At 48.7% G+C, this 19,682-nt stretch overlaps 1 protein-coding gene across 1 annotated transcript in view; it reads left to right on the top strand.

The window, feature by feature from the left end:
- The first annotated feature begins 6,282 nt into the window (after positions 1–6,282).
- The window catches only part of eml2 (EMAP like 2), a 154,682-nt gene continuing 141,282 nt past the window's right edge, over positions 6,283–19,682 (top strand). Inside the window, exon 1 of the mRNA XM_059950995.1 lies at positions 6,283–6,331. The gene's annotated coding sequence lies outside the window, so the exon portion shown is untranslated. The remainder of the gene's footprint in view (positions 6,332–19,682) is intronic.

Raw genomic sequence — 19,682 nt, forward strand, 5'->3', positions numbered from 1 at the left:
GAGCCTGATGTGTCGAATCAGTTCCAGTTCAGAGTTCGGGTGAGTGAAATTATCCACACTGGCTCAGGAGCCTGATGTGTCGAATCAGTTCCAGTTCAGTGTTGGGGTGAGTGAAATTATCCACTCTGGCTCAGGAGCCTGATGTGTCGAATCAGTTCCAATTCAGAGTTGGGGTGAGTGAAGTTATCCACAGTGGTTCAGGAGCCTGATGTGTGGAATCAGTTCAGAGTTGGTATGAGTGAAGTTATCCACACTGGTTCAGGAGCCTGATGTGTTGAATCAGTTCAGAGTTAGGTTGAGTGAAGTTATCCACACTGGTTCAGGACCCTGATGTGTTGAATCAGTTCAGTTTTGGGCTGATAGTAGTTATCCACACTGGTTCAGGAGCCTGATGTGTTGAATCAGTTCACTGTTGGTGTGAGTGAAGTTATACACACTGGTTCAGGAGCCTAATGTGTTGAATCAGTTCAGTGTTGGGGTGAGCGAAGTTATCCACACTGGTTCAGGACCCTGATGTTTTGAATCAGTTCAGTGTTGGGGTGAGTGAAGTTATCCACAGTGGTTCAGGAGCCTGATGTGCTGAATCAGTTCACAGTTGGTGTGAGTGAAGTTATCCACACTGGTTCAGGAGACTGATGTGTTGAATCAGTTCATTGCTGAGGTGAGTGAAGTTATCCACAGTGGTTCAGGAGCCTGATGTGTTGAATAAGTTCAGTGTTGAGGTGAGTGAAGTTATCCACACTGGTTCAGGAGCCAAATGTGTGAAATCTGTTCCCGTTCAGAGTTGGCGTGAGTGAAGTTATCCACACTTGTTCAGGCGCCTGATGTGTGGAATCAGTTCAGTGTTGGGGTGAGTGAAGTTATCCACACTGGTTCAGGAGCCTGATGTGTGGAATCAGTTCAGTGTTGGGGTGAGTGAAGTTATCCACACTGGTTCAGGAGCCTGATGTGTGGAATCAGTTCAGTATTGGGGTGAGTGAAGTTATCCACACAGTTTCAGGAGCCTGATGTGTTGAATCTGTTCAATGTTGAGGTGTGTGAAGTTATCCACACTGATTCAGGAGGCTTATGTGTTGCATCTGTTCAGTGTTGGGTTGAGTGAAGTTATCCACATTGGTTCAGGAGTCTGATGTGCGATATCGGTTATGTGTTCAGGTGCGTGAAGTTACCCACACTGTTTCAGGAGACGGATGTGTGGAATCAGTTCAGAGTTGAGGTGAATGAAGTTTTCCACACTGGTTCAGGAGTCTGATGTCTCGAATCAGTTCATTGGTGGGGGAGTGAAGTTGTCCACACTGGTTCAGGAGCCTGATGTGTTGAAACAGTTCAGTGTTGAGGTTTGTGAAGTTATCCACACTGGTTCAGGAGACTGATGTGTTGAATCAGTTCAGTGTTGGGGTGAGTGAAGTTATCCACACTGGTTCAGGAGCCTGATGTGTTGAAACAGTTCAGTGTTGAGGTTTGTGAAGTTATCCACACTGGTTCAGGAGACTGATGCGTGGAATCAGTTCAGTTTTGGGGTGAGTGAAGTTATCCACACTGGTTCAGGAGACTGATGCGTGGAATCAGTTCAGTGTTGGGGTGAGTGAAGTTATCCACACTTGTTCAGGCGCCTGATGAGTGGAATCAGTTCAGTGTTGATATGAGTGAAGTCATCCACACGGTTTCAGGAGCCTGATGTGTTGAATCAGTTCACAGTTGGTGTGAGTGAAGTTATCCACACTGGTTCAGGAGACTGATGTGTTGAATCAGTTCAGTGTTGGGGTGAGTGAAGTTATCCACACTGGTTCAGGAGTGTGATGTGTTGAATCAGTTCAGTGTTGGGGTGAGTGATGTTATCCACACTGGTTCAGGAGACTGATGTGTTGAATCAGTTCATTGCAGAGGTGAGTGAAGTTATCCACACTGGTTCAGGAGCCAAATGTGTGATATCAGTTACGGTTCAGAGTTGGGGTGAGTGAAGTTATCCACACTTATTCAGGCGCCTGATGAGTGGAATCAGTTCAGAGTTGAGATGAGTGAAGTTATCCACACTGGTTCAGAAGCCTGATGTGTTGAATCAGTTCCAATTCAGAGTTGGTGTGAGTGAATTTATCCACATTGCTTCCGCAGCCTGATGTGTGGAATCAGTTCAGTATTGGGGTGAGTGAAGTTATCCACACAGTTTCAGGAGCCTGATGTGTTGAATCTGTTCAATGTTGAGGTGTGTGAAGTTATCCACACTGATTCAGGAGGCTTATGTGTTGCATCTGTTCAGTGTTGGGTTGAGTGAAGTTATCCACATTGGTTCAGGAGTCTGATGTGCGATATCGGTTATGTGTTCGGGTGCGTGAAGTTAACCACACTGTTTCAGGAGACGGATGTGTGGAATCAGTTCAGAGTTGAGGTGAATGAAGTTTTCCACACTGGTTCAGGAGTCTGATGTCTTGAATCAGTTCATTGGTGGGGTGAGTGAAGTTGTCCACACTGGTTCAGGAGCCTGATGTGTTGAAACAGTTCAGTGTTGGGGTGAGTGAAGTCATCCACACTGGTTCAGGAGCCAAATGTGTGAAATCAGTTCCAGTTCAGAGTTGGGGTGAGTGAAGTTATCCACACTTGTTCAGGCGCCTGATGAGTGGAATCAGTTCAGTGTTGAGATGAGTGAAGTCATCCACACTGGTTCAGGAGCCTGATGTGTTGAATCAGTTCACTGTTGGTGTGAGTGAAGTTATCCACACTGGTTCAGGAGCCTGATGTGTTGAATCAGTTCACTGTTGGTGTGAGTGAAGTTATCCACACTGGTTCAGGAGCCTGATGTGTTGAATCAGTTCAATGTTGGGGTGAGTGAAGTTATCCACACTGGTTCAGGAGCCTGATGTGTTGAATGAGTTCAGTGTTGGGGTGAGTGAAGTTATCTACACTGGTTCAGGAGTCTGATATGCGGAATTGGTTCAGTGTTCTGGTGTGTGAAGTTATCCACACTGGTTCAGGAGCCTGATGTGTGTAATCAGTTCGGAGTTGTGGTGAGTGAAGTTATCCATGCTGGTTCTGGAGCCTGATGTGTGGAATCAGTTCAGAGTTGGGGTGAGTGAAGTTATCCACACTGGTTCAGGAGCCTGATGTGTTGAATCAGTTCAGTGTTGGGGTGAGTGAAGTTATCCACAGTGGTTGAGGAGCCTGATGTGTAGAATCAGTTCCAGTTCAGAGTTCGGGTGAGTGAAGTTGCCCACACAGATTCAGAAGCCTGTTGTGCGGAATCATTTCAGTGTTAGGGTGAGTGACTTTATCAACACTTGTTCATGACCCTGATGTGTGGAATCAGTTCAGAGTTGGTGTGAGTGAAGTTATCCACACTGGTTCAGGAGCCTGATGTGTGGAATCAGTTCAGTGTTGGGGTGAGTGAAGTTATCCACACTGGTTCAGGAGCCTGATGTGTGGAATCAGTTCAGAGTTGGGGTGAGTGAAGTTATCCACACTGGTTCAGGAGCCTGATGTGTGGAATCAGTTCAGACTTGAGGTGAGTGAAGTTATCCACACTGGTTCAGGGGCCTGATGTGTTGAATCAGTTCAGTGTTGGGGTGAGTGAAGTTATCCACACTGGTTCGGGAGCCTGATGTGTGGAATCATTTCAGTGTTAGGGTGAGTGAAGTTATCAACACTTGTTCATGAGCCTGATGTGTTGAATCATTTCAGAGTTGGGGTGAGTGAAGTTATCCACACTGGTTCAGGAGCCTGATGTGTTGAATCAGTTCAGTGTTGGGTTGAGTCACTTTATCCACACTGGTTCAGGAGCCTGATGTGTTGAATCAGTTCAGAGTTGGGGTAGGTGAAGTTATCCACACTGGTTCTGAACCCTGATGTGTGGAATCAGTTCAGAGTTGGTATGAGTGAAGTTGCCCACTCTGGTTCAGGAGCCTGATGTGTTGAATCAGTTCAGTGTTGGGCTGAGTGAAGTTATGCACACTGGTTCAGGAGCCTGATGTTTGGAATCAGTTCCGAGATGGGGTGAGTGAAGTTATCCACACTGGTTCAGGAGCCTGATGTGTGGAATCAGTTCAGAGTTGGTATGAGTGAAGTTGCCCACTCTGGTTCAGGAGCCTGATGTGTTGAATCAGTTCAGTGTTGGGCTGAGTGAAGTTATGCACACTGGTTCAGGAGCCTGATGTTTGGAATCAGTTCCGAGATGGGGTGAGTGAAGTTATCCACACTGGTTCAGGAGCCTGATGTGTGGAATCAGTTCAGAGTTGGGGTGAGTGAAGTTATCCACACTGGTTCAGGAGCCTGATGTGTTGAATCAGTTGAGAGTTGGGGAGAGTGAAGTTATCCACAGTGGTTTAGGAGCCTGATGTGTTGAATCATTTCAGAGTTGGGCTGAGTGAAGTTATCCACACTGGTTCAGGAGCCTGATGTGTTGAATCATTTCCATTTCAGAGTTGGGGTGAGTGAAGTTATCCACACTGCTTCAGGAGCCTGATGAGTGGAATCAGTTCTGAGTTGAGGTGAGTGAATTTATCTACACTGGTTCAGGAGCCTGATGTGTGGAATCAGTTCAGAATTGGTATGAGTTAAGTTATCCACACTGATTCAGGAGTCTGATGTGTGGAATCAGTTCAGAGTTGAGGTGAGTGAAGTTATCCACACTGGTTCAGGAGTCTGATGTGTGGAATCAGTTCAGAGTTGAGGTGAGTGAAGTTGCCCACACTGGTTCAGGAGCCTGATGTGTGGAAACAGTTCAGTGTTGGGATGAGTGAAGTTATCCACACTGGTTCAGGAGCCTGATGTGTGGAATCAGTTCAGAGTTGGGGTGAGTGAAGTTATCCACACTGGTTGATGAGCCTGATGTGTTGAATCAGTTCAGAGTTGGGGTGAGTGAAGTTATCCACACTGGTTCAGGAGCCTGATGTGTTGAATCAGTTCAGAGTTGGGGTGAGTGAAGTTATCCACACTGGTTCAAGAGTCTGATGTGTTGAATCAGTTCAGAGTTGGGGTGAGTGAAGTTATCCACACTGGTTCAGGAGCCTGATGTGTTGAATCAGTTCAGTGTTGGGGTGAGTGAAGTTATCCACACTGGTTCAGGAGCCTGATGTGTTGAATCAGTTCAGAGTTGGGGTGAGCGAAGTTATCCACACTGGTTCAGGAGCCTGATGTGTTGAATCAGTTCAGTGTTGGGGTGAGTGAAGTTTTCCACACTGGTTCAGGAGCCTGATGTGCTGAATCAGTTCCACTTCAGAGTTGGTGTGAGTGAAGTTATCCACACTGGTTCAGGAGCCTGATGTGTTGAATCAGTTCAGTGTTGGGGTGAGTGAAGTTTTCCACACTGGTTCAGGACCCTAATGTGTGGAATCAGTTCAGAGTTGGGGTGAATGAAGTTATCCACACTGGTACAGGAGCCTGATGTGTGGAATCAGTTCAGAGTTGGTATGAGTGCAGTTATCCACACTGGTTGAGGAGCCTGATGTGTTGAATCAGTTCCAGTTCAGAGTTCGGGTGAGTGAAGTTGCCCACACAGATTCAGAAGCCTGTTGTGCGGAATCATTTCAGTGTTAGGGTGAGTGATGATATCAACACTTGTTCATGACCCTGATGTGTTGAATCAGTTCAGAGTTGGGGTGAGTGAAGTTGTCCACACTGGTTCAGGAGCCTGATGTGTTGAATCAGTTCAATGTTGGGTTGAGTGAATGTATCCAAACTGGTTCAGGAGCCTGATGTGTTGAATCAGTTCAGTGTTGGGGTGAGTGAAGTTGCCCACACTGGTTCAGGAGCCTGATGTGTTGAATCAGTTCAGTGTTGGGGTGAGTGAAGTTATCCACACTGGTTCAGGAGCCTGATGTGTTGAATCAGTTCAGTGTTGGGGTGAGTGAAGTTATCCACACTGGTTCAGGAGCCTGATGTGTGGAATCAGTTCAGTGTTGGATGAGTGAAGTTATCCGCACTGGTTCAGGAGCCTGATGTGTGGAATCGGTTCAGTGTTGGGGTGAGTGAAGTTATCCACACTGGATCAGGAGCCTGATGTGTTGAATCAGTTCAGTGTTGGGGTGAGTGAAGTTATCCACACTGGTTCAGGAGCCTGATGTGTTGATTCAGTTTAATATTGATGTGAGTGAAGTTATCCACACTGGTTCAGGAGCCTGATGTGTGGAATCAGTTCAGTGTTGGGGTGAGTGAAGATATCCACACTGGTTCAGGATCCTGATGTGTTGAATCAGTTCCATTTCAGAGTTGGCGTGAGTGAAGTTATCCACACTGGTTCAGGAGCCTGATGTGTTGAATCATTTCCATTTCAGAGTTGGGGTGAGTGAAGTTATCCACACTGCTTCAGGAGCCTGATGAGTGGAATCAGTTCAGAGTTGAGGTGAGTGAAGTTATCTACACTGTTTCAGGAGCCTGATGTGTGGAATCATTTCAGTGTTGGGGTGAGTGGAGTTATCCACAGTGGTTCAGGATCCTGATATGTGGACTCAGTTCCGAATTGTTATGAGTTCAGTTATCCACGCTGGTTCAGGCGTCTGATGTGTGGAATCAGTTCAGAGTTGAGGTGAGTGAAATTGACTGCACTGGTTCAGGAGCGTGATGCGTTGAATCAGTTCAATGTTGTGTGAGTGATGTTATCCACACTGGTTCAGGAGCCTGATGTGTGGAATCAGTTCAGTGTTGGTGTGAGTGAAATTATCCACACTGTTTCAGGAGTCTGATGTGTGGCCTCAGTTCAGAGTTGGGGTGAGTGACGTTATCCACACTGGTTCAAGAGCCTGATGTGTGGAATCAGTTCAGTGTTGGAGTGAGTGAAGTTATCCACAGTGGTTCAGGAGCCTGATGTGTTGAATCAGTTCAGAGTTGGGGTGTGTGAAGTTATCCACACTGGTTCACGAGCCTGATGTGTGGAATAAGTTCAGAGTTGGGATGAGTGAAGTTATCCGCCCTGGTTCAGGATCCTGATGTGTGGAGAGAGTTCAGAGTTGAGTTGAGTGAAGTTATCCACACTGGTTCAGGAGCCTGATATGTTGAATCAGTTCAGTGATTAGTAAGGCTGAAGGTAAACCATTTTCTAGAAATGCTTCTTTATTTACTAATGGGTTAATAGCAGGACATTTAGACAATTTAAAAACAGTTTGAGCAAAGTCAATGTGCCCTTATAAAGGAGAAATCATTTTTGTCAAATTAATAGGAGCTCATTATAAATTTAGGAAATGGAGTGTGTAAAGGGAATCTTATTGACGTGGTGCATTGGGATTTCCAGCAAGTTGTACATGAAAGTGGGCAGACAGAGCTGGGTGTTGGGTGTCTGGGTGGGTGGAGAGGTACCAAGAGCATGGGTAGGGTGATGTTAATGAACTTAAACCAGTCAGGATGAATGGAGCACTGTCACATTTGACATTCAGTGACTATTGGAATGCCACAGGATCATTGCTGCCATTAACAATCTGTGTTAATGAGTGGTGTGAAAGGACCATGTTTGTTTTGGTTCATATAGAGTTAGAGTTCACAGGTTGTGAATGAGCAGAAGGTTGTTAGATCGAGTACAACAAAAGATACGGACATGAAGGATAAATGAAAATTCAAACTTTTCATGAATGTTGATTTCTCCTTCCAGTAATTTTTTTCCTTCCCTTCCCCTCTCCTCCTCTTCCATTCCCCGCTCTGGCCTCTTAGCTCTTCCTATCTACCTATCACCTCCCTCTGGGTCGCCTCCTCCTTCCCTTTCCCCCAGAGTCCTCTCAGATTCCTGCTGGGGTCGTCTATTATGTCTGGAGTTCCCAGTGCAGCCTCCTCTACGTTGGTTAGACCTGTCGTACATTGGGGGACCGTTTCGTCGAGCACCTCCGCTTTATCTGCCAAAGGTGGAACTTCCCGGTAGATGAACATTTTAATTCCCATTCCTGTTCTGAGGTGTCGATCCACGGTCTCCTCTTGTGGCAAGATGAGGCCTGCCTCAGGTTGGAGGAGCAACACCTCATACTCCATCCGAGTAGCCTCCAACCTGATGGCATGAACATCAATGTCTCCTTCCGGTGAAAAAACAAAATCTCTCAACCCTCTCCTCTTCTTCTATTTCCAACATCAGCCTTCCACCTCTTCTTAGCTGCCTATCACTCCCCCCCCCCTCCCCCCGTGTCCCCTTCTCCTTCTCTGTCTCCCACGGTCACAAGTCCTTCCACCCACCTGTCTCCTTCTATCTCACCCCCTTCCCCTCCACCCACCCTTTGATTCTGGCATCCTCCCCCTTCCTTCCCAGTCCCGATGCAGAATCTCAGCCCATTTCCGTAGATGCCCTGTCCTTCCAGCATGTGTTGCTCTGGATTTCCAGCTTCTGCATGATCCCTTGTGTTTACTACTTAAATGATCTTAGATCACATAACATCATACTGCAGAGTGATCAGGAGACCTCGGTACACCAATGAGTTGATATACAAAAATAACGAGTTCAAAATTGCTTAATGTCATTTCCAGTAAACAAGTATGAACAAAATAATTCCTATTTTTGATCTGATGTATCATGGAAAACACAATAAATCAGAATCTGGTTTAATATCACTGGCATATGTCATGAAAGGATGTCACTGCCTGGGTGATGGGGTCCTTACTAATGGATTCCGCCCTTCTGAGGCATCGCTCCTTGAAGTCCTGGATACTACGGAGGCTCGTGCCCATGCTGGAGCTGACTGAGTTTACAACTTTCTGCAATTTATCTCAATCCTATGCAGTACCTTCCCCCCATACAGACCTGTCAGAATGCTCTCTGCGGTACATCTGTAGAAATTTGCAAGTATCTTTGGTGGCATATCAAATCCCCTCAAACTCCTAACAATATACAGCTGCTGTCATGACTAGTTTGGAACTATGTTGAGTCAATGCGTGGCTCCAAGTTAGATCCTTAGCGATATTGACAACCAGGAACTTGAAATTGCTCACTCTCTCCGCTTCCTGAGGACGTGTGTGTGTGTGTGTGTGTGTGTGTGTGTGTGTGTGTGTGTGTGTGTGTGTGTGTGTGTGTGTGTGTGTGTGTGTGTGTGTGTGTGTGTGTGTGTGTGTGTGTGTGTGTGTGTGTGTGTGTGTGTCCCTCGCTTTACCCTCTCTGAATTCCACAGTCAGTTCTTGTGGAATCAAAATGTGTTTGTCCATAAAGTGACGCTAGGCACAGGAGTGTCAGTACATAAGGTGGCTCTAACAGGAAATAATAAAGTAGTGGTGGTGGTTGTGGATGTGGTGGGGGTGGGTTAGTGGGTGGAGGTGTTGATCGGCCTTACTGCTTGGGGAAAGTAACTGATTTGAGTCTTGTGGGGATGCTACGTAGCCTCCTCCCTGATGGGAGTAGGACAGACAGTCCATGAGCAGGGTGGGTGGGATCCTTATGATGTTACTGGCCCTTTTCCAACCTCTTTGACGGGGGATAGGCGGGTGACGGTGGTGCGTTGGACCTTCCTGTCCACTGCAGTGCGGTTTCTGGGCCGTGCAGAGATTCAGAATGTTAGGGCGCCCTCTACTGCACATCTGTGGAAGGACGTGACTTAGTCCCGTTCTCGTCAGCTTTCTCGTTGTGGGAAGTGTACACCCCAGAGTTTAAAACTGCTTGCGGTTCCCACTGCTGTGTCTACAATATGGGGAGAGGTGTGAGTTCCGCTGAAGTCGAAAACCACCTCCTTCGTCTTGTTGAGGTTATTTGCCCGGCACCAGGCCTCAAGTTCTTCCACCTCCTCTCTGTAGGTGTCTCATCGTTGTAATGGATGGTGGGGTGGAGATACGTCTCTACCAAGGGAAGTGTAAGGTGCTCCTTCCCTCTGCTAGCCTGCAGGTCACCCTCGGGCAAGGTGTAACACCTGCTTAGCCCCCGATCAGGGTCACATGAAGCAATGGGAGCAGGTGGTGGATGGTCGTACGAGCAGCCAGTGCAGATCACAAGTCCTGGTTATGTGACCACTGACATCAGGCAGACAATCTCTGAAGAGTATTGATAATGCTTATTATCCGTCTTGTAAAGACACTGCCCAGAAGAAGGCAATGACAAACCTTTTCTGTAGAAAAATTTGTCAAGAACAATCATGGAAACACAATGTCACTGACATGTCAGCAAAACTCATGACCAAAACTGCAGCGACATCTTCTCCGAGAAGCAAGATAATTCCAGAACACCAGAGATTCTGCAGATGCTGGAAATCCAGAGCAACACACACACACACACACACAATGCCGGAGGAAACTCAGTAGGTCTATGGAAATGAATAAGCAGTCGACGATTTGGGCTGAGACCCTTCATCAGGACTGGAAAGGATGGGGAGAGAGGACTTGCAATCTGGAATGTGAAATGAGAAGTGTGTGTAGAATCGGGTATTTTCACAGCTTTTAAGGAGTTTGGCCCTTTCTGCCATTCCATCAGGTGGAACCCATTCTCTTGCCTCCTTCCCGTATCCCTTGACATCCTCACCAACTAGGAACCTGTCAACCTCCACTTTAAATGTACCCAGTGTCTTGGCCTCCTCAGCTGTCTGTGGCAATGAATTCCACAGATACACCGCTTTCAGAGTATCTGGACAGGCACTGGAATCTACAGACTGGTTGCCAGTAAATGATACTCGATATTAAGAACTGAAGGGCCTTTCTCCAAACCCTGCGACTGACTCTATGAATTGTTAGCTCCCCTGACACTGTCACTTGCAGGGCAAATTGTTCGTCTGGAATGTAGGTATAATCTTCTACCTGAGTAGCATTTAGCCTTGACACAGCTGTTCAGCAAGTTAAAGGCAGTGTACTTACCGTGTTCCCAGACTGATCTGGCAGTAGGGTTGCACTTTCCACGAGTTGAGACTGTTGCCGTTCAGATCAGACAAGGTAAGCGAAGATTCTGTTGGCAATTATCGAATTGCTTCAAAGCTACTAAAGGAGGCCCTGCCCTGCTGGCAGGATGCTGTTAACAAGAACACAGATTCATAATAATTGTCGAGAAGCCTGCTGGCTGGGGATGAGTGGAGGGAGAATGATTTTAATAAAGCCAGCTTGAAGGTGATGAAAATGAATCTTTGTGAAAGGAGAATTTGGTGGCTACTTGGAAGCATGTTCAGAGCATGGGGGAAACGAGCATCACACAGGTCACTCTCGGGTTACAAATGTGTGACTTGTGGACACCTCGAGCTCCGAAACATTCAGTTTAAATTCTGATAATTGTACGTATTGGACATCCATTCCAGAATGGCAGAACTAGCTCTCTCCCTCTCACTCCCTCTCTCTTCCACCCTCCATCGCGACTCCCTCTCTCCCCCACCCTTTCTCCACTTGCTCTCTCCCCCATCTCTGTCCCCCTCTCTCAACCTCCACCTCAACACCCCCTCTCATCCCCTCTCTCAACCCCCCTCTCTCTCAACCCCCCTCTCTCTCAACCCCCCTTTTAACCCCCCTCTCTCAAACCTCCTCTCAACCCCCCCTCTCAACCCCTCTCTCTCAACTCCCTCTCTCAACCCCCCTCAACCTCTCCTTTCAATGCCCCTCTCTCTCAACCACCCCCTCAACTCTCTCTCTCAACCCCCCCTCTCTCATTTCCCTCTTTCAACCCCCCTCAACCTCCCCTTTCAATGCCCCTCTCTCTCAACCACCCCCCCAACTCTCTCTCTCAACCCCCCTCTCTCAACCCCCTCTTTCAAACCCCCCTCTCTCAACCCCCCCTCTCTCAACCCCCCCTCTCAACCCCTTTCAATGCCCCTCTCTCTCAACCCCCCCTCAACCACCCTCTCTCAATCCCCTCTCAACCCCCTCTCTCAAACCCCCCTCTCTCTCAACCACCCTCTCAACCTCCCCTTTCAATGCCCTCTCTCTCAACCCCCCCTCAACCCCCACTCTCTCAAACTCCCCTCAACCTCCCCTTTCACTCAACCCCCTTCTCTCAACCCCCTCTCCCAAATCCCTCTCTCCCAAATCCCTCTCTCTCAAACCTCCACTCAACCCTCCTCTCAACCCCCCCCTCAACCACCCTCTCAATCCCCTCTCAACCCCCTCTCTCAAACCCCCCTCTCTCTCAACCCCCCTCTCAACCTCCCCTTTCAATGCCCCCTCTCTCAACCCCCCTCAACCTCCCTCTCTCTCAACCCTCCCTCAACCCCCACTCTCTCAAACTCCCCTCAACCCCTTTCACTCAACCCCCTTCTCTCAACCCCCTCTCTCAAACCCCCCTCTCTCTCAACCCACCTCTCAACCTCCCCTTTCAATGCCCCCTCTCTCAACCCCCCCTCAACCCTCTCTCAACCCCCCTCAACCCCCACTCCTCTCAACCTCTCCTTTCACTCAACCCCCTTCTCTCAACCTCCTCAACCCCCTCTCTCTCAACCCCCCTTTCAACCCCCCTCCCTCTCAACTCCCCCTCAACCCCCTCTCTCAACCCCTCTCTCTCAACCCCCCCTCTCAACCCCCCTCTCTCAACCTCCCAACCCCCTCTCACACGCCCTCTCAACCCCCCTCTCCCTCACCCCCTCTTGCAACCCTCTCTTCCCCCTTCCTTTTCACCCTCTCTTGTTCCCCTTTCCCCTTCTCCCCATCCTCTCTCTCTCTCTCTCTCTCTCTCTCTCTCTCACTCTTGTGTTCTCTTTCTCCCCTGCCCTCACCCTCTCCTTCTTCCTCTGTACCTCAAGTAATTAATTCTTACCTGATTTTTACGGCATCACTGAGGCACGGTTCCCAAGTCGGGTGAGCTTCTTTGCATTTTGCAACCTACGGACAAGATCGATTTGTGGGCACCTGAACCTTCCCGGTAGCTGGGCACGTCTTGGTTCTGACGACTGAGGCACCGGGCCTCGCTCGGTGGGGCCACCGGGCGGGGCTGATTTTCTGAGCAAGGCTCCGGGAGATTTCACGGGAAGCTCTGAGGAAGCTCGGAGGAGAGGTTGAGGAAACTGGGATCGCTCTCCTTGGAGTGTCAGAGAACAAGAGGATACCAGGTAGAAGTTCTGCCATCAGGGGAATGGGTAGGGTGGACCGTTAGAATTATTTTCCCAAAGTAGAAAGGTCAAATACTAACGGAGATAGCTTTCGGTGAACGGGGTAAGTAGTCGTGGGTCAAGGTTATTATCGTATGCACAGGTGCAATGAAAAATCTTGTACAGGTATCATGGGCACAGAGCGTCATATAAGAGGTAGGCAGATGAAAATCATGAACGTAATTTATACACATTGTTTACTAGAAACCACCTGGATCCTCTGTGATCCTCTGCTGCGGGAGCCCATCCACAAGGTTCAACATGTTATACATTCGGAGACACTCTTCTGCACACCACTGTTGTAACGCGTGGCTATTTGAGTTACTGTGAGTCTGGCCACTCACCTCTGACCTCTCTCAATTACAAGGTGTGTTCACCCACAGAGCTGCCGCGCACTGGATGTTTTTATTGTTTTTTTTTTGTTTTTCGTACCATTCTCCGCGCGTGAAAATCCCGGGAGATCAGCAGATTCTGAGATACTCAAACCACCCCATCTGGCACCAGCAATCATTCCACCGTCAAAGATCACATTATTCTCCCCCCTCCATTCTGATCTTTGGTCTGAACAACAACTGAACCTCTTGACCATGTCTGCATGTTTTTATGCATTGAGTTGCTGCCACATGATTGGCTGATTAGATATTTATATTAATGAGCAGGTGTACCTAATAAAGTGTGTGTCGATGCACAAGGAAATCTGCAGGTCCTGATGAAGGGTCTCGGCCTGAAATCTCAACTGTTCGCTCTCTTCTCAGGTCTTCTGGGTTTCTCCGGCATTTTCTGAGTGTATACAACATGGTTAGAACAAACAGATGTTTACTGGATTGATGCTGGATTAAAGCATTCCTGCTGTTTTTTAAAATATGCACCCTACTTCACTAGATCTACAGGAACAATGGCGTAGAGATGGCAATCTTCCTAGGGGGCCTCTGTGCTCCAGCAATCATGAACCACAAGTGCAATTACTGGAGCAAGTTGCTTTTATCTTTTGGCTCGTTTTGAGTATCAGTGATGAAAATGTCAACAGTGTGGATGGAGGCTATTTGAAGGAGTGCTGAGAGATCCTGTGATGATCCAGCAAGGGTTGGCAATCCCGTATATTATTCAAGGGTGAAAATTCAGACAACTTGGCAGCAGTGCAGAAGGCAGAAAGCGACTTGGTGGTGGATGGAGGAGAATTATAGTCCATTAAACACAGCTGAGGCTTCTGTTGGTCAGGGTTTATTATTACTGGCATGTGGAGTGCAATAGCAGTTCAATGGAATTGCAATCCAGCAGAGAACAAAAAAAACTAAAAATAATAATAATCAATAAAGAAGTAAATCAATTACATTTGTTGAATAGATTTTTAAAAATGTGCAAAAACAGCAATACCATATATTTCAAAAAAGGTGAGGTAGTGTTCATGGGTTCAATGTCCATTTAGAAACCGGATGGCAGATGGGAGGAAGCTGTTCCTGAATCGCTGAGTGTGTGTCTTCAGGTTCCTGTTCCTCCTCCCTGATGGTAACAGTGAGAAAAGGGCATGTCCTGGGTGCTGGGGGTCCTTAATAATGCCTTTCTGAGACACCGCTCCCTGAAGATGTCCTGGGTACTTTGTGGGCTAGTACCCAAGATGGAGCTGACTAGATTTACAACCCTCTGCAGCTTCTTCCTGCCCCTCCATACCAGACAGTGACGCAGCCTGTCCAAATGCAGTAGCCCCTCCATACCAGACAGTGACGCAGCCTGTCCAAATGCAGTAACCCCTCCATACCAGACAGTGAGACAGCCTGTCCAAATGCAGTAGCCCCTCTATTCCAGACAGTGATGCAGCCTGTCAGAATGCAGTAACCCCTCCATACCAGACAGTGATGCAGCCTGTCCGAATGCAGTAGCCCCTCCATACCAGACAGTGATGCAGCCTGTCAGAATGCAGTAGCCCCTCCATACCAGACAGTGATGCAGCCTGTCCGAATGCAGTAGCCCCTCCATACCAGACAGTGATGCAGCCTGTCAGAATGCAGTAACCCCTCCATACCAGACAGTGAGGCAGCCTGTCCGAATGCAGTAACCCCTCCATACCAGACAGTGATGCAGCCTGTCAGAATGCAGTAGCCCCTCCATACCAGACCGTGATGCAGCCTGTCAGAATGCAGTAACCCCTCCATAGCAGACAGTGACGCAGCCTGTCAGAATGCAGTAGCCCCTCCATACCAGACAGTGACGCAGCCTGTCAGAATGCAGTAACCCCTCCATACCAGACAGTGACGCAGCCTGTCAGAATGCAGTAGCCCCTCCATACCAGACAGTGACGCAGCCTGTCAGAATGCAGTAGCCCCTCCATACCAGACAGTGATGCAGCCTGTCAGAATGCAGTAGCCCCTCCATACCAGACAGTGACGCAGCCTGTCCAAATGCAGTAGCCCCTCCATACCAGACAGTGAGGCAGCCTGTCCAAATGCAGTAGCCCCTCCATACCAGACAGTGAGGCAGCCTGTCAGAATGCAGTAGCCCCTCCGTACCAGACAGTGATGCAGCCTGTCAGAATGCAGTAGCCCCTCCATACCAGAGAGTGACGCAGCCTGTCAGAATGCAGTAGCCCCTCCATACCAGACAGTGATGCAGCCTGTCAGAATGCAGTAGCCCCTCCATACCAGACAGTGAGGCAGCCTGTCCAAATGCAGTAGCCCCTCCATATCAGACAGTGATGCAGCCTGTCAGAATGCAGTAACCCCTCCATACCAGACAGTGATGCAGCCTGTCAGAATGCAGTAGCCCCTCCAGACCAGACAGTGATGCAGCCTGTCCGAATGCAGTAACCCCTCCATAGCAGACAGTGAGGCAGCCTGTCAGAATGCAGTAGCCCCTCCATACCAGACAGTGATGCAGCCTGTCAGAATGCAGTAGCCCCTCCATACCAGACAGTGATGCAGCCTGTCCGAATGCAGTAACCCCTCCATAGCAGACAGTGAGGCAGCCTGTCAGAATGCAGTAGCCCCTCCATACCAGACAGTGATGCAGCCTGTCCAAATGCAGTAGCCCCTCCATACCAGACAGTGATGCAGCCTGTCAGAATGCAGTAGCCCCTCCATACCAGACAGTGATGCAGCCTGTCAGAATGCAGTAGCCCCTCCACACCAGACAGTGAGGCAGCCTGTCCAAATGCAGTAGCCCCTCCATACCAGACAGTGAGGCAGCCTGTCAGAATGCAGTAGCCCCTCCATACCAGACAGTGATGCAGCCTGTCAGAATGCAGTAGCCCCTCCATACCAGACAGTGAGGCAGCCTGTCCAAATGCAGTAACCCCTCCATAGCAGACAGTGAGGCAGCCTGTCAGAATGCAGTAGCCCCTCCATACCAGACAGTGACGCAGCCTGTCAGAATGCAGTAGCCCCTCCATAGCAGACAGTGACGCAGCCTGTCAGAATGCAGTAGCCCCTCCACACCAGACAGTGACGCAGCCTGTCAGAATGCTCTCCACGGTACAACTATAGAAGTTTTTGAGTGTATTTGTTGACATGCCAAATCTCTTCAAACTCCTAATGAAGTATAGCCACTGTCTTGCCTTCTTTATAACTACATCGATTTGTTGGCGATTAGATGTACAAGCCTGGGCAGTACGATAGGGAGATCATGCTGTTGCCTACACAGCAAGCTCCCCCTCTCCACGCATCTGCTGAACAGCAGAGACCAATACAGTTCTGGACCAGCAGGAGTTGCCAGTCAGCGTTGAACTCTACGTCGGACTGCCTCTGGTCCAGATCTGGATTTTTCCCTTGAGGTTTTCCCCACGAGTGTGTATAGCGGAGGTCCGAGGTGAGAGTTTTCCTTCTCAGAGTTGCCGAACACGGCCGAGCCCCTGCTGTCCGAAGCGACTGGGTTTAAGGCGTCAGTAACCCACCTTTGCCCTTTCCTGTATTTGAAGAAATGGTTCCACCAGGCTTAGTAGCCACACATGAAGGCCAGGGGCTGGACTTGGTTGTCACCAAGTGAGGTGCACGCTATCAGGAGCGTCTAATAGGTGGTAGGAGCTTATCCCCACTCTCCCACACCAACACCTTAAGAAACCTTTAAACATGATAATACATACAAAACCGCCACAGTAGCGTAGCGGTTAGCGTGATGCTATTACCGCTCAGGGTGTTCTGGAGTTCAGAGTTCAATTCTGCTGCCGTTCTGTAAGGAGTCTCTGTACATTCTCCCTGTGGAATGCGTGGGTTTCCTCCAGGTGCTCTGGTTTCCTCCCACAGGACGTACCAGACAGATTAACTGATCATTGTAAATTGTCTCATGTTTGGGTTACGGTTAATTGGGTTTGTAAGGGGTTGCTGGGTTGGCAAGGCTGGACGGGCCTAGTCTATGTAAAAACACCCACAAGATGTTGGAGCATCTCAGCAGACCAGGGAGCATCCGCGGAGAAGAAAATGCTGTAGGCATTTCGGGCCGAGACCCTTCCTCGGGACTTGATTGTCTTGATATCCCCAATGTCCTGAAGAAGGGTCTCGGCCTGAAACATTGTCTGTTTATTCCTCTCCAGAGATAGTCCCTGACCTGCTGAGTTCCTCCTGTATTTTGTATGTGTTAATCTCAATTTCTGGCATCTGCAGAATGTTTTGTGTCAATAAAACATAGGAACAGAATTAGACCATATGGTCTGTCAAATCTGCTTCACCATTTCAGCCTTTGAGTGTATTTCATTATTCCATCATGGCTGATTTATTATCCCTCTCAACCCCATTTCCCTGCCTTCTCCCTGTAACCGTTGGCACCTTTACTAATCAAGAACTTGTCAACATTCGCTTTAAATACACCCAATAACTTGGCCTCCACAGCCGCCTGTGGCAACAAATTCCACAGATTCACCACCCTCTGGCTAAAGAAATTCCTCCTCATCTCCATTTTAAATGGATGTCCCTCTATTCAGAGGCTGTGCCCTCTGGTCCTAGACTCCCCCACTATAGGAAATATCCTCTCTACATCCACTCTATCTGTGTCCTCTGGTCCTAGGCTCCCCCACTATAGGAAACATCCTCTCCACATCCACTCTCTCTGTGTCCTCTGGTCCTAGACTCCCTCACTATAGGAAACATCCTCTCTACATCCACTCTATCTGTGTCCTCTGGTCCTAGGCTCCCCCACTATAGGAAACATCCTCTCCACATCCACTCTATCTGTGTCCTCTGGTCCCAGACTTCCCCACTATAGGAAACGTCCTCTCCACATCCACTCTCTCTGTGTCCTCTGGTCCTAGACTCCCCCACTATAGGAAACGTCCTCTCCACATCCACTCTATCTGTGCCCTCTGGTCCTAGACTCCCCCACTATAGGAAACATCCTCTCCACATCCACTCTATCTGTGTCCTCTGGTCCCAGACTCCCCCACTATAGGAAACATCCTCTCCACATCCACTCTATCTGTGTCCTCTGGTCCTAGACTCCCCCACTATAGGAAACATCCTCTCCACATCCACTTTATCTGTGTCCTCTGGTCCTAGACTCTCCCGCTATAGGAAACATCCTCTCCACATCCACTTTATCTGTGTCCTCAGGTCCTAGACTCTCCCACTATAGGAAACATCCTCTCCACATCCACTCAATCTGTGTCCTCTGGTCCTAGACTCCCCCGCTATAGGAAACATCCTCTCCACATCCACTCTATCTGTGTCCTCTGGTCCTAGACTCTCCCACTATAGGAAACATCCTCTCCACATCCACTCTATCTGTGTCCTCTGGTCCCAGACTTCCCCACTATAGGAAACATCCTCTCCACATCCACTCTCTCTGTGTCCTCTGGTCCCAGACTCCCCCACTATAGGAAACATCCTCTCCACATCCACTCTATCTGTGTCCTCTGGTCCTAGACTCCCCCACTACAGGAAACATCCTCTCCACATCCACTCTATCTGTGTCCTCTGGTCCTAGACTCTCCCACTATAGGAAACATCCTCTCCACATCCACTCTATCTGTGTCCTCTGGTCCTAGACTCCTCCACTATAGGAAACATCCTCTCCACATCCACTCTATCTGTGTCCTCTGGTCCCAGACTCCCCCACTATAGGAATCATCCTTTCAACCTCCACTCTGTCTAGGCCTTTCAATATTCAATAGGTTTCAATGACATCTTCCCCCCCCCCACCCCCCATTCTTCTAAACTCCAGTGAGTTCAGGCCCAGAGCCTTCAATCGCTCCTCATACATTAACCCTTTCATTTCTGGGCTCATTCCCAGAATAGCCCTAGCAGTGAGGAAACACATCTTGGGCATTTTGCAATCCGCCTCCCGACTGGCTTCGTTGGCGTTGCTGCGCAGGTGAGTGCATCTCTGCTGTGTACAGGGGTTTGACAAAAGTAGGCCTTCAGTTTTTGGCCCCCATGTCATATGTTGTCTCTTGTTTGTAATGGGAGAAGGAGGCGGGGTTAGTGAAAGCCATGGCAACCATCTGTTGCCCTGTGTGGAGCAGCTTTTTGTATTGTGTCAGATTAGCTGAGCTTTACGAGCTCCTGTAGCTGACACAGCGAGTTGCCACAGGGCATTGGAAGGTGAGAGCATCTGTCTCCCCTTGTTGCTGCATAAAAGCCCCGCTCCTTGCTGGTCTGCTCCTTGAATGGCTTTCTCATTTGAGAGCTTGAGATGCAAGTTATTCTTTTCCCCTGGTGACGGCAACAAAATTAACAATCCGCTGGGGTCTCTCTGCTCGTGACTGAGGTTCTCCACCTCAAAGAAAGAAAGAGTTCAGTGCTCGACACCAGCAAGTTACGTCGGATT

This window comes from Hypanus sabinus, chromosome 26 (assembly GCF_030144855.1).
Source record: "Hypanus sabinus isolate sHypSab1 chromosome 26, sHypSab1.hap1, whole genome shotgun sequence".
Classification (NCBI taxonomy): domain Eukaryota; kingdom Metazoa; phylum Chordata; class Chondrichthyes; order Myliobatiformes; family Dasyatidae; genus Hypanus; species Hypanus sabinus.